Source organism: Bos taurus, chromosome 28, assembly GCF_002263795.3.
Source record: "Bos taurus isolate L1 Dominette 01449 registration number 42190680 breed Hereford chromosome 28, ARS-UCD2.0, whole genome shotgun sequence".
Taxonomy (NCBI): Eukaryota; Metazoa; Chordata; class Mammalia; order Artiodactyla; family Bovidae; genus Bos; species Bos taurus.
Window position 1 is genome coordinate 23585673 of NC_037355.1, and position 20060 is coordinate 23605732.

General features: G+C 37.4%; 1 protein-coding gene and 1 pseudogene across 4 annotated transcripts in view; both read right to left on the reverse strand.

Moving 5' to 3' along the window:
• The window catches only part of CTNNA3 (catenin alpha 3), a 1905103-nt gene that overhangs the window by 1310983 nt on the left and 574060 nt on the right, over window positions 1-20060 (reverse strand).
• Window positions 2312-4108, reverse strand: LOC101902668 (protein TFG-like; annotated as a pseudogene).

Genomic DNA, 20060 nt, shown 5'->3' on the forward strand with positions numbered 1-20060 from the left:
TTGTGGAAGTAAATACTATTACTATCCCTTAAAAAGATAAGGAAAATGATGCTCAAAGTGATTATGTAACATACGTCTATTAAACTGCGGAACAAGAATTCAAATTCAAATGATAGATATATTGACAAACTGATCCCTACTAACTGCCCATTTAAAGTTGGCTTCATAAGCAAAACACTTAACGTCTATTCACTTAAGGCTATGACTGAAGTCACCAATATAATGTATGTGTTTATTATCCATTTATCCATATTATCCAGGTACCTAATATATGCCTACCAGAAAGCAGGAATCTTTGAGAGAGATAAAAGGTATATGATACAGTCCCTATTCTCAAGGAGTTTATAGACTGAGCCATAAAAGACATTCACACAAGGGAAAAAAAAATCCAAGCTAATTCAAGTATCTGCCATTGCACACAATGATGAGCAGATGAAATCAAAGTTAAGAGTTGTTGAGGATAATTCTGGGCAAAAGTGAGAACTAAAGACTAGAAGACGAACAGTATTCAGTTGGGTAAAATTAAAAAAAAAGAGGAAAGTGAAGAAAGAACATTATGTTTTTATTCATGTAGGTTTGTTATCCTGAAAGTAATGTTAGAGTTGTGCTTCTCTGGCATAGAAACAGAAAGCTCAGGTTCTTCCTGATTGCCTTTCAGTTCAGACCCAAATTTTGCTCTGGCCACAGCAAACTTAGGGCCTTTCTACATGGACATAAATATTTTTCAGCTTTTCCTCAACTCTATTTCTCTTTATACTGCAATTTATCCATTGTGTTTTATAATTCATTGGGGTGGGGTAGTGGTAAATTATATTAATCCTTTGTGGAAAATGCTATGTCTGTTTCAGTAAAATGTCCATAAAGCATTTTGAAAACTGATTCAGCCAACTTTATTCATTTGAAATAATTTTGTGAATTAAATCAAATAATTTCTTAGAAGCTAACAATAATAAAATCCTCAAATTACTGTTTGGCATCAGGTGGAAAAAATGGCCTACAAGTTACTTTACTTTCTTTTTAAAACCTTTTCAGTCTTTATGTCAAAATTGGTTAATACTAACCATAATTTCTATTCTGAAGGAGATCAGCCCTGGGATTTCTTTGGAAGGAATGATGCTAAAGCTGAAACGCCAGTACTTTGGCCACCTCATGTGAAGAGTTGACTCACTGGAAAAGACTCTGATGCTGGGAGGGATTGGGGGCAGGAGGAGAAGGGGATGACAGAGGATGAGATGGCTGGATGGCATCACTGACTGGATGGACGTGAGTCTGAGTGAACTCTGGGAGTTGGTGAGGAACAGGGAGGCCTGGCGTGCTGCAATTCATGGGGTTGCAAAGTCGGATATAACTGAGCGACTGAACTGAATTGAACCATAATTTTTATTCCAAAAAATAAACACAATTTTTATTTTTGATTGCTACATTTTACAAATAAAGAAACTAAAGTAGAACATGATTAAAGGCCATGATCAATATCATTTTGGGAAAAGAAAACAGATCCACTACTAGAATTCACATTTACTCGATATTATTTTTACTATAGTACAATATTTCACAAAATATCAAGTTCAGTTCAGTCACTCAATCGTGTCCGACTCTTTGCGACCCCATGAACCACAGCACACCAGGCCTCCCTGTCCATCACCAACTACTGGAGTCCACCCAAACCCATGTCCATAGAGTCGGTGATGCCATCCAACCATCTCATCCTCTGTTGTCCCCTTCTCCTCTTGCCCTCAATCTTTCCCAGCATCAGGGTCTTTTCCAATGAGTCAGCTCTTCGCATAAAGTGGCCAAAGATTTGGAGTTTCAGCTTCAACATCAGTCCTTCCAATGAACACCCAGGACTAATCTCCTTTAGGATGGACTGGTTGGATCTCCTTGCAGTCCAAGGGACTCTCAAGAGTCTTCTCCAACACCACAGTTCAAAAACATCAATTCTTCAGCGCTCAGTTTTCATTATAGCCCAACTCTCACATTCATACACGACCACTGGAAAAACAATAGCTTTGACTAGACGGATCCTTTTTGGCAAATTACCGTCTCTGCTTTTTAATATACTGTCTAGGTTGGTCATAACTTTCCCTCCGAGGAGACAAAATATCAAAAAATATTTTGATTTTTTTGACAAAATTTAACAAAATAAGCTGAATTATTTCTGCCTTTAAAGTACAGACAATTTTCAATAAAGCTGTTATTTTTTAAAGCACAAATGAGGCTGAGAAACCTCTTTCCATCAAATTTTGCTTGTCATTTGAACTATTAACTTGCAGGTATCTCCGTGTCCACTTGATAGTTACACATTTTCTTTTTTTTTATTCAATCATCTTTATTAACCTATCAATGTTATATTTTATACATAACAGCTAGTCTTCTCAAAGGAATCTACTTTAGTACATCATGTTAATAATAAAAAGCCAAGTAAGAGGGCTGAACTTCAACCTATCATTTTAATATCCTGTGGACAAAGCAAGCTAGAAAATCAATCACTTTGCACACATGTAAGAGTAGTGTTCCAAAATAAGTAGGAAGCTGCTATACTTTTAAGCAGGGGAGGAAAAAACTTCCATTTTGGTCTTTTTTCTTCCAGCAAATTATACTTTCAATTAACAGCAATAATGGTATCATAAAAAAATGCTCTGCTTTTTAAATCCCTGAACTTCAATACAAATTAAAATAGTAGTATTGGAGTCTCTTGGGAGGCAAACAGCTAGCAGCTACGTTCATCAGTGTAACTGAGCCTCTTAATAGATGACCTGGTCCAGGCTGGGTACAGCCCTGACCAAAGGGAGGACGGCTACGTGCATATGGGTTAGACCCACTTGCAAGAGGGGTCATGGTACTTCCAGGAGGTGGGGTGAAACCTGGTCTTGGCTGGTAGGCCCCGGGTTGGCTTAGAGCCATTCCCGGTTGTGAGGCAGGGGCCACAGTGTAATTAGTGGGCTGAGAAGTTTGGGTAGGGTAAGTTTGTGGAGGGTAACTGCTCGCCTGATACTGCTGTGGAGGTTGAGCAGGCAGTTGCTGTGGCTGACCAGAAAAGGCAGGTGCCGGTGCCTGGGAAGTTGGTTGCTGGCCATATCCTGGGAACTGCTGAGGTTTTTGGGGTCCAGTCTGCTGACTATAGCCTGAATACTGAATACCGTACTACTGCGGCGGCTGCGGGGGTGCCTGTGGCTGCTGAGTGCCATAGCTGGGCTACTGCGAGTACTGCTGATACATCTGACTTGCTTGAGTCTGAGTTCCTGTATATGGTGGCTGCTGTGGCTGAACTCCTGGTGGGTGAGCTGCAGAGGAGGAGGAAGCAATGCTGTCGGGAGTTCCTGACCAGTCTTCTGCAGGAGCACTGGGAGGCCCTGAAACCTGATCATCTGTTAAGCCAAAGGCTGACATGATATTTTTATTGATTTCATCTTGGTTTTTTAAAGGATCAAAAGCTGACATACTTGCTGCCATAATCTGAGTAGACTGTTTACCAGAAGAATCAGCAGCAGCAGGCTTTTCTTCCCTGCCATCCACAGCGTCGTTTTCAGGAATGCTGGAGGATGGGCCTGGTTCTCCAGGTGGTTCCAAACTATCCAGTAAGCGATTCACTTTATTTCGAAGTTCTATCAGTTTTTGACGAAGGTATTTCACCTGACTTGATTCAAGGGGTCTTGGTTGGCCATTAACAAATAATGTCAGTTTCAGTATCCTACTACCCTGAATTGCAAAGGAAAGGTCAGAACTATCAAAAATTGTTATAAGATCTCCATCTTCATCTTTATGTTTTATTGTAACTTCATCATTACTCAGAAGTTTTCCTCTGAAGACTCGCTGCTTCATTAACACTAATTCATCATAAGTAATATCTTCATTATGAATGGGAATTCGTCGAATATCCTCCCCAAGTTGAGCTTTTATGATTAGTTTCCCACTCAGATCCAACTGCCCATTCATGGTGGACTCCAGGATGTTCTATATATGTAACTCTAGAGAAAGACGTTTTTCCGAGGCCGCCACTGCCGCCCCTCCGCGGGTCTCCACTGATCCGACCCTGTGCGAGGCCGCCACCATCGGGCTCTGGGGCGTTGGGGGAAGGCTGCGGTCACAGCCCACTCGGTTGCCCTCCGGGGCCGCCGCACCTCCTGGCAGACAAGCGCAGGCCCCGACCAATCGCAATGACCCACCAAGCCTAGCGAGAGCTCGATAGTTACACATTTTCATTCACAGGTACAATTTTCATTCAAAGTATTTTTATTTGTATAGAGATTATTTTTTTATATTATTCCCACAATTATCTTGGTGTTTTTAATCCAATTCAGTCAAATAAATATTAATTTTTTCAGCTTTTACTATAACATGCCAAGGACTAAGATAGGTGATAAAGTGAAAATCATCTAGTATTTTCCTCCGATAGTTAGCTACTCAGTTTCTTTCCACATATAAATACTAAAGAAGATTTTTTAAAAATTTCTCCTTCCACAATCTTCTAAATTTAATCCTCAAATCATGAGTATTCAATTTATCCACTCCATGGTAAGTTCAGGATACATGAATTTTGTTAAATAATAAATAAATGTAATGGATTGTTAGATGCTTTGTTTTTAACATGTCCCATGCAAATCCTGTGTGTGTGTGTGTGTGTGTGTGTGTGAGTGAAAGCCTATATTGAATTTATAACCTCAGAAATATGTGAAAAAATGTAAAGAGTTGTATTTGCCTGTGCAATTCAAATTTTCACCACTTACTGGTTATGACATGACTGATACTGAAGTAAATGAAATTTAGGATATATGTAGGGTCTTTTGTATTCTATTCTATCAAACAATTCTTTTAGAAAGTGAGAAATATTAGTAAAGTGGTCAGTTCATCTGATACAGTAATAAGCACAGTTGTTCTGGTAGGTGTTCAGCATCATTAACTTTTCACTTTTTAAAATGTGTTTTTCCCTTAACAAATTCCTCTCTTGATGAGACTACCATTATTCCCAAAGGATTTCATTGTTTGTTTGGTGTTTAAGGCAATTTCTTATTAAATTCTTAAGACTGCACCTTGCATTAAGCTGAGACAAAATAGTTGAAGCAAATTCAGTATTTAGTTCAAGGCATAGTTTTGTGATTTTCCCACTTATAAATATATATATTTTTAATATTAGAATTCCAGAATATATCGATATTAACATGAAGAGAATTGATCTTGAAGAATGCTATTTAAATGAATTTAATAAGAAATTGCCTTAAACACCAAACAAACAATGAGGCATGAAAAACTATTAACTGAATCATTCACACATTGAATAGATGTTGTTTGTCAGTTTGTTCTTTCAATGGAAATAATGAACAACTTATTTATTTATAACTGGTAATTATGATAATACACCTACATTTTCCACTCTTTTTGGTATAGCATAGATATTTTATAATTGTCTTATTTCATACCTGATCTAAGATCATAAGCATCTATAAAAATTTTGTCTTTCTCAGATTTTCCATAGCTTCCTTTGACTTGGGATATAATTAAAATATTTTAAATGACTTGGTTCCCTTTTCTTTTTTTCTTTTTTTGCCTTTTCCTCTGGTAGAATTGACCTTAGTGGCTCAGTCAGCAAAGAATCTGCCTGCAATGCAGGAGACCCAGGTTTGATCCCTGGGTTAGGAAGAGTCCCTGGAGAAGGGCATAGCAACCCACTCCAGTATTCTTGCCTGGAGAATCCCACAGACAGAGGAGCTTGGTGAGCTATAGTCCATGGGGTGGCAAAGAGTCGGACACGACTGAACGACTAACACTTTCTTTTCTTTCAAATTTATGCAACTGAAGACTGAAATCTGACTTTTAAGTAGATGCAGAATACATTTATATAATCACTATGGAGTGAATCTTGTTAGCTCTTGGACTTATTTGTCATTTACCTCATTTTCTTTCTGGGTAGAAGGATACAGGGCAGATAAAGAAAGATAATAGAGGCTGATTTATACTTCAGAGAGAAGGAATTCTTGGTCTTAAGAATCAAGGCAAAAAGGCTTGCTGCATACCATTTTTCAATTATTTTTAGAACAGAGAGAAACATTTCCCTTGAACTTTTCTCCTCTAACCCTGAAATCAATTTCATCTTTTCTAGACTTGCAACAGTTTTTCCATCTTGCTGCAGAACATGCTATATGTACACTAGCCGCTGCCTTCAACATGTACTAAGCTCCATATAAGAAAAGCCTTGGGGAATATGCTTCTACATTTACTTGGACTATTTACAAGGGAAATATTCATCACATTATAAAACATAATTTTTAAAACACGTGAAAAATTTATCTGAGTTAGGTCAATGAAAAACTCCCAGTGAGATATGGTTGTATTTTGTCCTCAATGAACACCAGAGCCCCGTAACACTTCCTATTTTTACACGTCAGCTCAGGAACCCACAGCTAGCTAGGTTAGACCTGATAACAGGCTAACAGATTAACCATCCCGTTGAGCATCCTGGCTTTTGTCTTTTTTTCATATTATTTCCTCTCAGTAATCCTATTTTGTTTTATTTCATATGTCTTTTGTTATAAACAGTCTCATATTACTTGGGAGGGGGAGGCGAAAAGTATAAGGAAATACAATAGAATTGCTATTCTAAATGTATTTTTTGTTCTTATTGTGACAGTTGTTCAGTAGCTAAGTCACATCTGTCTCTTTGCAACCCCCTCTTTGCAGTTCAAATACGAACTGCAGCACATCAGTCTTCCCTGTCCTTCTCTGTCTCCCAGAGTTTGCTCAAACTCATGCCATTGAGTTGGTGATGCTATCTATCCATCCCATCCTCTGCTATACCTTTCTCCTCTTCCCCTCAAACTTTTCCGGTGTCAGAGTTTCTTTGCATCAGGTGTCCAAAGTATTGTGGCAGTGGTATAATCTAAATTTTTGAATACTTATTTATTTCTTTGTAGCATCGTGCCCAGTTTCCACTATCTCATCATATTCAGATTTCCAATTCCTCGATTTGCATCTCCTTTATGAGCTCCCTTGGTGTCTCAGAGGGTAAAGAATCTCCTTGCAATGCAGGAGACCCTGGTTCGATCCTTGGGTCAGGAAGATCTAGGAGAAGGAAATGGCAACCCTCTCTAGTATTCTTACCTGGAGAATTCCATCAACAAAAGAATTACTGGCAGGCTACAGTCCATCAGGTCACAAAGAGTCAGACATGACTGTGGCTAACACTTCACACTATGAGCTATAGAAACAAACTTATAGACACACACACACACAAAGACACCCACACACACCGCACACTCCTTCTCCCATATACTCTTCTTCAAATACAAAGATCACTAAGCAAAGTAAAACATACATTTCAGTATGTTTTCCACCATTTGAAACATATTCTCAAGTGCTGGAATAAAGACACTAACAAAGTATATTATCAAAAGAGTTAATGAGGTTTTAAAATGAAGTTCTCAAGAATTTTTAAAAAGTATTAGAGTAAGCCAAAAGTCTATAGGTTATCAAGGGCCCTTAAACTATTTGCTACTAATAAATTTTACGTTAAAGTTAACCTAGATATAGCTTGTAGACCACAAACCATGATAACTACATTCCAAACATTCCTTCTTTCACTTCCTTTATATCCTAACCTACTGAGCTGCCCATCTACTCCTCCAATTCCAGCCCCAGATCAAAAAGAGAATATTTTTTCAGTTACAACCAAGTATACCCATATGAAAATATCTTCAGCATGATTTCATGATCCTAGTTAGGTGTCTTCTTCCACTTATATTCAGAGAATTGGGGTTAGTATGTTAGTTAAATTCTGAAACTTAAAATGTAGGTTTTAGGTATTATGTTAATAAACTATGAAATAAATATGAACAAAATCTCCTGAATTGAGATCTAAAATGAATGCAGTTTTCATGTTTTTCCCAAAATTTAATCATGGTTAACTTCAGTCATAGATCATAAAAATTCATATAAAGGAAAAATAAATTAATATTTCATCAAAAAATATATTAATCCATTCACACATAACATTTAATGTGTATTTATATGGTTAAACACTAGCCCAGCTACCAGATTTATGAAGCATGCAATAAAGACAAACTTAAAATATAATAATTCTCACTTGACATCAAATGCCATCTTTAGTTGAAAGTCCTAGTGCCCCATTATTCCTTAATATCAGAGAAAAGATAAAATACAAGAAAAGGAAAATCAAGAAAGGGTATGCCAGATGTTGCATTCTGTTCTCAATTATATCATGTCTATTTCATGAAATTTCTTCAAAAATTAAAGAAAGAATAAATGAGTATCAATGCACTATCTCTATATCTAAAACTAGCATGCTTAATAAGTTAAAATTTTGGAATATAAAAATTCTACATTTACAGATTTAATTTATATGCAGAGAAGATAAAGGACTTGCCTGTAGATCAAACAGTAAAGAATCTGCCTGCAAAGCAGAGACCAGGGTTTGATTCCTGGGTTGGGAAGATCCTCTGGAGAAGGAAATGGCAAGCCACTCCAGTATTCTTGCCTGGAGAATCCCCTGTACAGAGGAGCCTGTTGGGCTACACTCTGTGGGGTTGCAAAGGGTCGGACAGGACTGAGTGACTAACACACACAGAGAGGTTGTAAATTACATTTCAGGTCTGTACAACTTTGATAAACAGAGATGTCTTCCTCATCAATAGAGGAAAATAAATTTATAAACCTGTGCAATATAAAAGTACAAGTAAAAATCTTAAGTAAATTACTAAGACAACTTCATCAGATCAGATCAGTCGCTCAGTCGTGTCCGACTCTTTGCGACCCCATGAATCGCAGCACACCAGGCCTCCCTGTCCATCACCAACTCCCAGAGTTCACTGAGACTCACATCCATTGAGTCAGTGATGCCATCCAGCCATCTCATCCTCTGTCGTCCCCTTCTCCTCTTGCCCCCAATCCCTCCCAGCATCAGAGTCTTTTCCAATGAGTCAACTCTTCGCATGAGGTGGCCAAAGTACTGGAGTTTCAGCTTTAGCATCATTCCTTCCAAAGAAATCCCAGGGCTGATCTCCTTCAGAATGGACTGGTTGGATCTCCTTGCAGTCCAAGGGACTCCCAAGAGTCTTCTCCAACACCACAGTTCAAAAGCATCAATTCTTCGGTGCTCAGCCTTCTTCAAAGTCCAACTCTCACATCCATACATGACCACAGGAAACATATATTTTGGAGTCTCCATATATTTTTTCTTGTTTTTCATGTCATTACGTTTTCTTAGGCTATATATATATAGATGCAGCGGGAACTACATTACTACTAGCACATACATAAAGTTGGATGAGAAATTTGGATTCGTGATTCTTAATTTTTTTCTAACCCTAAATGCTTAAAGATGTAGCACAATATCAGCAACTCACTATAATGATGGTGCTCAGTAGTGGTGGTGGTATGTGTGTGTATGGTTTGTGGTAGGAATGGGGGGCCTGGTGTGAACAGAGATGCTACCTTCTGTGCTTTTTCTTGGTTTTTCTCTGCTAAGAATCAACCCGAAGTATGTACTTCAATTACCCCCTTTTAAAAAGTCTCTTATCTTCATTTGGGTCTGAAGTTCATTCCTAAAGAATATAATGCAACTTTGGGCTAACCCCAATCAAAGAGACCCCAAAGAGAGATCTAAGCTGTAAAATGCATATGTGGATAACCCAGAAATGAGATTATATATCAAAGAAGCCTATAAAAACCTATCTTAGAGGATCCTATATGTGTCAGTTCAGAATCTCCATGGTTCTCACAAAAAGTCCAGCCCATTCTTCTGGAAGCCACTTTGGTGTGTATACACCAGACTTCATCTGTGGTGTGATATTTGATTAACTTCAAGATTATGGCAACACGAACTATCTGTGCTTCACCCAAAGGCCTCCTGGAAGCAATTAGTCTGACAAGAATGTAAATGAGACAATTCTGGTCACCTAGGTGATCATGAATTGATGGGGGAAATAAGGGAAAGAAAGACAAATTGAGAAGTATGCTACAGACAGCACTTTTTCTGGCAACAGATTTCCACCAATACTTTTAAAGAATTCTCTGATAGGAAACAGAGTTAAGGAGGGTAAGGGGAAAGGTAAAACTGGATCTTCAGATCCTAGAAGCTGAAAGAGACTCTTTTTAAAGACAGAGCTGTCCCATTAGTTTTTTTGTAATAACATTTCATCTAACACTTTCTAGGTCAAAATATTTGAATAAAAACCTAGAGAAATTTAGCAGTTTAGTTCTTTCTGCTTACTCCTATACATTATTTTTTTAACATACATTTCTGCTCAGCATTAATATGTTTCCTCAGTATTTGACACAATTTTTAAAGGGTTATTTCTCTTTTTTACCTTGCAGTTAAAGAACAATGAACCAGATCTGACTAGATGAGTCAACTATTCCCTAAGTATAACTCCTGGAGTTGTATTAATTTCATTTGCTGCAGTCACAGTATAATTTACTATTATATAAATGGCTTAAATTACAGCATTTGAACATGTGCCAGGAAATAATACTTTCCCCCAAAGCAGATGAATCGTGGACCTGAAATACACGATGCACCTTGAAGGTGCTTATCATTCTTCCAAGGAGTGACTTAGCACGTGATAGGACATTTGATTTGAGTGGTGACCTTCCAATAGCAATGAAGCGTATTTCAATTATTTGGAAATGTTACTATGAAAAATGAATTAAAATAAATATTTAAAGTGGATAAATACAGAAGCTTGTTCAGTAGCGCTTCCTTTGGGAGGTGGGAAAGCTGGAGACCAAGAGCAATAACAACTTTGACTTCCCTTCCTTGAATTTCTATAGAAGGGCCTTTCTCAACCCTTTTCCTTATGCTCTCCAAAATAGCTCAAATATCTGAGGAAATTTGGTTATTTGAGAGTCTCAGAGAAGTGTTATTAAAATTTATATAAAGGAAACAAACAATATCATAGAAAAACTAAGCATTATTTAGTACAATCAGTTCAGTTCAGTTGCTCAGTCACATCCGACTTTTTGCGACCCCACAGACTGCAGCACACCAGGCTTCCCTCTCCTTCACCAACTCCCGGAGCTTGCTCAGACTCATGTCCATAGAGTAGGTGATGCCATCCAACCATCTCATCCTCTGTTGTCCCCTTGTCCTCCAACAGAGGATGAAATGGTTGAATGGCATCACTGACTCAATGCACATGAGTTTGAGCAAGCTCTGTGACACGAGCAGGCTCCAGCAGTAAAGAACTATTTAGTACAATAGTTCAAGTAAATTTGCACATCCTAAAACCTAACCACTTAGAAGTCACTTTTGGAAATTAACATATATAATATCCTTATGATCTTTTTTTTTTTTTTTTTTGGCCTTAATGACATCTACTTTAATCACCTTTGCTAGTGGTTCCAGCCCTTACAATCTTGTTTTCATGGCTGGCATAGATCCAGCCATGAAATGCTAAAAAACTAAAAATGCTCTAAATAGCCATAATATGTATGTATATATTTACATATATAATAATATATGAACATACTAGTTATAAGTATATGTATTCACATGCATGCAAGTGTGCTTACTTATGTCTGACTCTTTGCGACCCCATGGACTGTAGCCAGCCAGGCTCTTCTGTCCATGGAGTTCTTCAGGCAAGAATACTTGAGTGGGTAGCCATTCTGTTCTCCAGGGGATCTTCCCAACCCCAGGATCAAACCCAAGTCTCCAGCATTGCAGGCAGATTCTTTACTGTCCGAGCCACCAGAAAAGCTCCAAATACATGTATTTGAGTTTGCTAAATATAGTGTGCCCCTAGATTTATTCACCCATTCAATACATATTCACTGAGAACTTGTTATCTTCAAGACACTGTTAGGAATTAAAAGATAGGTGGAGGTGATGGTCTAAAAGAGGCTTAAAAAGGAAGTCTGTCAAAATTCAGGATAAATTAGAAAGAAAAATTTAATTACCCTCAGGGGAAACAATGATGATAAAAACATAATCCAAGGTGCAGTGGAATGATCAACAGAGTGAAAAGCAGAACACTGGCTGTGATCCATGGGAACTTTGTCAAGGTCAATTCACCTTCGGGCTTCTGTTACCATATATGATAAATGAAAATTTAACCATGTGATCTTCAGAGTCCCCTCTAGCTCCAGTATTGGATAAAACTATGCTCCATAAGCCTGATTTAAACCAGAAGGTGCAAATCTCATTCTTCACTTGTAATGGCTTCACTGATGAATAGCAATGTCAGCTAAAATGAATTCCATGTCTTCTTTCCTTTCCTGATTCCAATTTGATGGAGGTACCAGTTAGCAATAAAATAGCACTGAGGAGTTGGGACTCACAAAAGGACAGAACTGCACCCAATATCAATATACTACGATGATGGGATTATAGAATCATTATTTTTACACCCAAACATTTTGAAAATAGCTAATGAAAACAAACAATGAAGAGTAGATAGACAAGTAGAATGTCAGTGAAAATAACCAGGAGACAAACGTGTATAATTATTTTCTTGTTTGAACTTAAGAAAAATTAATGTCTAGTGATATTTTATTCAAAAATTTTATGTGCAAATTCAATCATGAAGCCATGGCAATCACAGGATAAAAGATAAAGTTTTATCATTAATTAGAACATGGCTTGGTTTGAAAAAAGTTTGGTAGTAAAATCAAGGTTAAATGAAATATCATGAGGCTGTGCAATTACGTTAATAATGAGGTGCCTCAGGGATCAGTGCTAGTACAGGTGTTCAAATATTTATTAATGACTTGGAAGAGTTGTGAATAATATGAAAGCACATTTGGATGACTTCAAGATATTTATAGCAATCAAAATAGGTGAATAGCTGCTTTTCTTGACCCATTCATAAGCAATTATTTAGCATATTACAGAAAATAATCAACGAGAGCAAATTAATGTGAAGTACCTGATTTTTCTTAATATGCAAATAGCTACTGAAGTAGCTATTGCCTTTCAGGCAAGAGTGGGCAGATCTAAGAAGACATCTGTCCAGTAAACAGCTCTTCATACTCAAACAAAAAAAAAAAATACTGGAATAAAGAATAATGTAATAAAATATTTACCTAAACTAATATGCATTGCTGAAAAGTTTTGCACACCAGAGTCTTGCTCTACTGTTGAGGCAAGGTGTGGCTCCTCAAACTACACACTAGGATTATCCGGTGTGTCTAATCTAATGATGTGTTAAATGTTATTCAGTCACTAAGTCATGTCCAATTCTTTGTGACCCCATGGACTGCAGCATGCCCAAATTCATTTCCACTGTGTCAGTGATGCTATCTATCTCATCTTTAGCCACCCTCTTCTCTAGCCTTCAATCTTTCCCATCATCAGGGTCTTTTCCAATGAGTCAGTTCTTCACATCAAGTGGTCAAAGTATTGGAGCATTAGCTTCAGCATCAGTCCTTCCACTGAATACTCAGGGTTCATTTCCTTTAGGATTGACTGGTTTTATCTCCTTGCTGTCCAAGGACTCTCAAGAGCATTCTCCAGCACCACAGTTCAAAAGCATCAATTCTTTGGCACTAAGCCTTTCTTGTGGCCCAGTTCTCACATTGGTACATCACCACTGGAAAAGCTATAGCTTTAATTATTCCAACCTTTGTCAGCAAAGAGATGTCTCTGCTTCTTAATATGCTATCATAGCATAGGTTTATCATAGCATAGGTTTGTCATAGCTTTCCTTGCAAGGAGCAAGTGTCTTAATTTCACGGCTGCAGTCACCATCTGCACTGATTTTAGAGCCCATGAAGGTAAAATCTATCACTGTTTCCACTTTTCACCTTCTATTTGCCATGAAGTGATGGGACCAGAGGCCATGATCTTACTTTTTTGAATGTTGAGTTTTAAGCCAGCTTTTTTACTTTCCTCTTTCAACTCATCAAGAGGCTCTTTAAGGTTCTCTTCACTTATTGACATTAGAGTCTTATCTTCTGAATATCTGAGGTTGTTAATATTTCTCCCGGCAGTCTTGATTCCAGGTGGTGATTTATCTGGCCGGGCATTTCACATGATGTACTCTGCATATTGGTTAAATAAGCAGGGTAACACTATATAGGCATGACAATATAAAACATTATACTCCTTGCCAAATTTTGAACCAGTCAATTGTTCCCTGTCTGGTTCAAATTGTTACTTCTTGATCCACATACAGGTTTATCAGGACACAGGTAAGGTGATCTGGTACTCCCATCTCTTTAGGGTTTCCTACCGTTTAATGTGAGCCACACAGTCAAAGACTTTAGCATTGTCAATGAAGCAGAAAGAGATGTTTTTCTGGAATTCCTTTGCTTTCTTCATGATCCAATGAATGTTGGCAATTTGATCTCTGGTTCCTCTGTCTTTTCTAAATCCACCTTATACATTTGGAAGTTCTTGGTTCATGTGCTGCTGAAGCCTTGCTTGAAAGATTTTGAGCATAACCTTACTAGCATGTGAAATGAGTGCAACTGTGTGGTTGTTGGAATATTCTTTTTTTTTTTTCTTTTAATTTAAATTTATTTATTTTAATTAGAGGCTAATTACTTTACAATATTGTATTGGTTTTGCCATACATCAACATGAATCCGCCACGGGTGTACACGTGTTCCCAATCCTGAATCCCCCTCCCACCTCCCTCCCCATACCTTCCCTCTGGGTCATCCCAGTGCACCAGCCCCAAGCATCCTGTATCCTGCATCGAACCTGGACTGGCGATTCTAAGAAAGCTGTGGTACATATACACAATGGAGTATTACTCAGCCATTAAAAAGAATACATTTGAATCAGTTCTAATGAGGTGGATGAAACTGGAATATTCTTTTGCACTGCCCTTCTTTGGGTTGGAATTAAAACTAATATTTTCCAGTCCTGTGGTCACTGCTGTGTTTTCCTAATTTGCTGGCTCAGCTGGAACTCCATCAACTCCACTAGTTGTGTTCCTTGTAATGCTTCTGAAGGCCTACTTGATTTCACACTCTAGAATGTCTGGCTCTAGGTCAGTGACCACACCATCGTGGTTATTCTGTCATTAAGACTTTTTTGCATAGTTTTTCCAAGAATTCTTGCCACCTTTTCTTAATCTCTTCTGCTACTGTTAGGTCCTTACCATTTCTGTCCTTTATCATGTACATTCTCACATGAAATATTATCACAAATTTTCTTGAAGAGATCTCTAGTCTTTCCCATTCCATTGTTTCCTCTATTTCTTTGCATTGTTCATTTAAGAAGGTCTCCTTGCTATTCTCTGGAACTGAATGCTATTCTGCATTCAGTTGGGCGTATCTTTACCTTTCTCCTTACCTTTAACTTCTCTTCTTTTCTCACCTATTTGTAAAGCCTTCTCAGAAAACCACTTTACCTTACTGCATTTCTTTTCTTTTAGAATGATTCTGATCACTGCTTCCTGTACAATGTTAAAACCTCTGTTGATAGTTTTCCAGGCATTGTATCTAAATGCCTCAGTTCAGTTCAGTTCAGTTCAGTTACTCAGTCATGTCCAACTCTTTGCTACCCCATGGAATGCAGCACACCAGGCTTCCCTGTCCATCATCAACTCCTGGAGCTTACTCAAATGCCTGTCCATTGAGTCAGTGATGCCATCCATCTATCTTACTCTCTGTTATCCCCTTCTCCTCCTGCCTTCAAGTTTTCCCAGCATCAGGGTCTTTTCCAACGAGTCAGTTCTTCACATCAGGTGGCCAAGTATTGGAGCTTCAGCTTTAGCATCAGTCTTTCCAATGAATATTCAGGACTGATTAGTTTTTAGGATGAATTCATTGGATCTCCTTGCAGTCCAAGGGGCTCTCAAGAGTCTTCTCCAACAGTTCAAAAGCATCAATTCTTCACACTCAGCTTTCTTTATAGTCCAACTCTCACATGCACACATGACTACTGGAAAAACCATAGCTTTGACTAGATGGACCCTTGTTGACAAAGTAATGCCTCTGCTTTTTAATATGCTGTCTAGGTTGGTCATAACTTTTCTTCCAAGGAGCAAGTGTCTTTTAATTTCATGGCTCAGTTGCCATCTGCAGTGATTTTTGACCCCCCAAAAATAAAGTCTGTCACTGTTTCCATTGTTTCCCCTTCTTTTTGTCATGAAGTGATGGGACCATATGCCATGATCTTAGTTTTCTGAATGTTGAGTTTTAAGCCAACTTTTTTACTCTACTCTTTCATCAAGAGACTCTTTAGTTCTTCTTCTCTTTCTGCCATAAGGGTGGTGTCATCTCCATATCTGAGGTTATTGATATTTCTCCCAGCAATCTTGATTCCCACTTGTGCTTATTGGTTAAATAAGCAGGGTAACACTATATAGGCCAGCATTTCTCATGATGTATTCTGCATATAAGTTAAACAATCAGGGTGACAATATACAGCCTTGACATACCAGATCTAGTCCCTTGAATCTATTCATCACCTCTATTGTATAATCATAGGGATTTGATTTAGGTCATATCTGAATGGCTAAGTGGATTTCCCTACTTTCTCTAATTTAAGCCTGAATTTTTCAGTAAGGAGCTCATGATATGAGGTACAGTCAGTTCATGATATGAAGTACAGTCTTGACATATCAAGACCAAGTCAGCTCCAGGTCTTGTTTCCTGATAAGCTTCTCCATCTTGCCCTTTAAAAACATAATTAATTTGATTTTGCTATTGACCATCTGGTGACATCCATGTGGAGTGTCTTCTCTTGCATTATTGGAAAAGGGTGTTTGCTCTGACCCTGATGTGCTAAATAGTTTCCTATTATCATCCACTCCTTTCTAACATTTGGTGACATTTACAAGGGCCTCCCCAACTTGCTCCATTCTGAAGTATTTTGCTGACATTAAGTTTTATGTATTAAAATTCCCAAACTGAAGCTCTCAAGCTTCAGAAAAATTAATAGTAATTCCTCTTCATAATAAAACACAACACCATTCAAAAATAGCACGAATTATATATATTCTACTCCCCTGTCCTATGATTATTTAATTATTGTGCATTACTAGGAACTCTTAAATGTAGCATAGATTCAACTATAATTCACTCACTCAAAACCATTTTCTGAGTCCTTGCTTTATCTAAGGCATAGTGACAATAAGAAGAATGTAAAGAACTAATAAAACATGGAGCCTGCCCTAACAGGATTTACCAAGTCAAGTCACCCTTCTCATGAGCTAAGTATTTCTTAATCCTGGTCTATATAGATCACAAATAAAAATGCAGCTTTATAATAAATTTTAAACATATTAATAAGAATTAGTACTGTTTTTCTTGGTATATATAATAATTTAAAAAAAATTTTATTGGAATATAGCTTTTACAATGTCATACCAGTTTCAAGTATACAGCAAAGTGAACCAGCTACACATATACTTATATATCACTACTTTTACAAAAATACTTTTAACCACAAGCAACTATTTTCTGCTACCATTTATCTTTTCTATCCAGGAGCAAACTTGATCTGTGCTACTAATTTTCTCATTTAAAAAGTTAACTTGGTAGTCCCCAAATTTTAGAGGAAAATAAAAGATTCCTAACCTGTTTGAAATTGAGCCGATAGGCCAATATAAGTAGAATGAAACCAAATACTAATGCAAACATCAAACTGTCTCCAACACACCTCTACAAAATAACCCATCAGTAAATCCACTAATACGGAAGGAAGTATGTGTGAATGTGTGAAGCACTGAGAGTGCAATTTTTTTCAAGGTTTGGTAAAGGACTTCCATTCCCTATATATGCCTCCCTGGAAGTTTCAGATGTGAACATCTGTAGACTTTGGGAATCTCAGTGTTAAATGGGACCTTAGACTTCAAATATTGTTTTAACTATAAATTTTCTCTATACTATGTGACATGTCACCACTAGAGACTTAAAAAAAAAAGAAACTCACGAATAAAGCCAAAGATTCATGGTAAAAGATAAACTTGGATAAGTAAGTGACTATGAACCTTTGTTAGAACTTCAAACATATAATTTATTAGTGAGATTTACTAGAAAGTATGGAACTATATATTTGTAAAATTCACAATTTGAAGAATGATTCACACAGGAGGTATGAGAATTACACGAATTTCTCTTTCTAGATCTTTCAGTGGCTGTAGGTTATTTTAGAGTGTGATTTAAGTATAATTTTAGCAAAAGGAAACAAGTAGTAAATGAGAGAATTCATTAGCAGGTAGTCAAGCATACCTAGTCTATCAATCATACTGCTATTTTTAATTATCAGCAAATTTAATTTTGTCTCAAGGGGAGTGAATTCATACTTTAAAGTATCAGTACATCATATTTAGTTTGAAAAACATTTTAGAATGTGTCTTGATTATAAAATACCAAAAGTACTTCCCATATTAGTCTCCTCGTTGTTGTTTAGTTGCTAAGTCTGTCTGACTCTTTGCAACCCCATGGACTGTAACCTGCCAGGCTCCTCTGTCCATGGGTTTTCGCAGGCAAGAATAATGGAATGGGTTGCCATTTTCTCTATGTGATCTTTCCAACCCAGGGATCGAACCCGCAGCTCTTTCATTAACAAGAAGATTAGATTTCCTAGGCAGGCAGAAAGTAATGGTATCCCTAATACAAATCAGGGCATTTTAAAAACAACCAAATGGTGTTACTAAAAATATACCTTTGCTCAGGTAAACAGACGTGTCATGGTAATACAAAAAAAAAAAAAAATCTGGATCAGGCCTAAAATTGTAAAAGAGCATATGAAAGGGATACAGAGTTTTGTACTGATTTACACAGAAAAGGCAGATCTGGTTATTTGCTCAAGACTGAGTCCACAGTGATTAAATAAATGTAATGGGCTTTCACACAATTCCAGCTTTTAAATGTCAGCCAAATACTATGAAATGATGTTTTTAACTGGGATAATCTATGTCATATTCTATTTCTCTCCTGAATCAAGTGAATTACTCAAGTTAGGTTGATCATTTTTATCACTCTAGATTACAGTGGAAAGCAAGCATCTTATCCAGCCTACACAGTGTTAGGCTCTAGAAGCTCAGCCTAGTGAAGAAAGGTACATATTGATTTAATATACACACAGACTCTTCAAGGTCAAACATCAAGTTTAATGAAAGAAGAGTACCTGAGTGAGTGTTAATACTCTTCTCTATACCAGTGCTTCTGGATCTTAAAATACTCTGCACTTCATGAGAAAGTTATGTGGCATTTGAAACTCCTCCTAAAGTGAAAGAAAGCTCTGATGCCCAAATGGAGCAGTCAAGAAAATTGAGCACTATTCAGAAAACAGAATACTGGAGATTTGAGTGCACCTTCCTGCATGACAGTGAGAGTTACAAATGAGAAAAGAGAATGAAAGATTACACCTATTGCATATATCTTCTTTACTGCGCATTCTCTTGATGAATACGATGGTTACACATAGCACGTAGGCTGATGAGATTCCTTTACTGTACAAAGAAAAGCTACTCTTGTTTTACAAAACATATCATAAGTCTTCCCTAAACACAGACTACATTTAAGTTGTTATTCAACTGTATGGAGAAAGAACTGATGTTGGAGGCACTGAGTCACAATATTGTACTCTTGGAGTACAAACAAAGCATACTTATTGCTAGTAGTCACTACTTGCTAGATTTCAAATGAGAACTTGGATTTTAAATATTTCAGAAAGAACTTCTCTCAGAGTCTCTGTTGTCATTGTATCTCTTTCAATTTTTACCACACCAACAATATTCCCTGAGCAAGATTCCAAAAACTCACACAAAAGCATTTCCTCAAATGCCTTAAATCTTCCTCTGCTCTCAATTTCTTAAACGAATTATAGCTCATTGGAACCCTCCCAAGTGGCCCATTCTGCAAAGCTATATTTAAAACCATTTTCTATGTTGCTTTTTTTTTTTTTTTACCAACTGATGAAATTTTGGTCAATCTTGTCAACAGGGCCTCAGTGTAGGCGCTGTTGTAGTTACCAGCTTTATAAGGATTGTGTGAAAAGGACAGACACTCTGTGGCATGCATTCATTGAGAGACACCAGAGTGAATCATGAATAGAGAACTTGAAAGGGAATCAAGGGAGTTAAACTGTAACCAGGGAGAGTATATTTGTCGGTGCATGGGTCAGGCATCTAAACAGATTGTTAGCC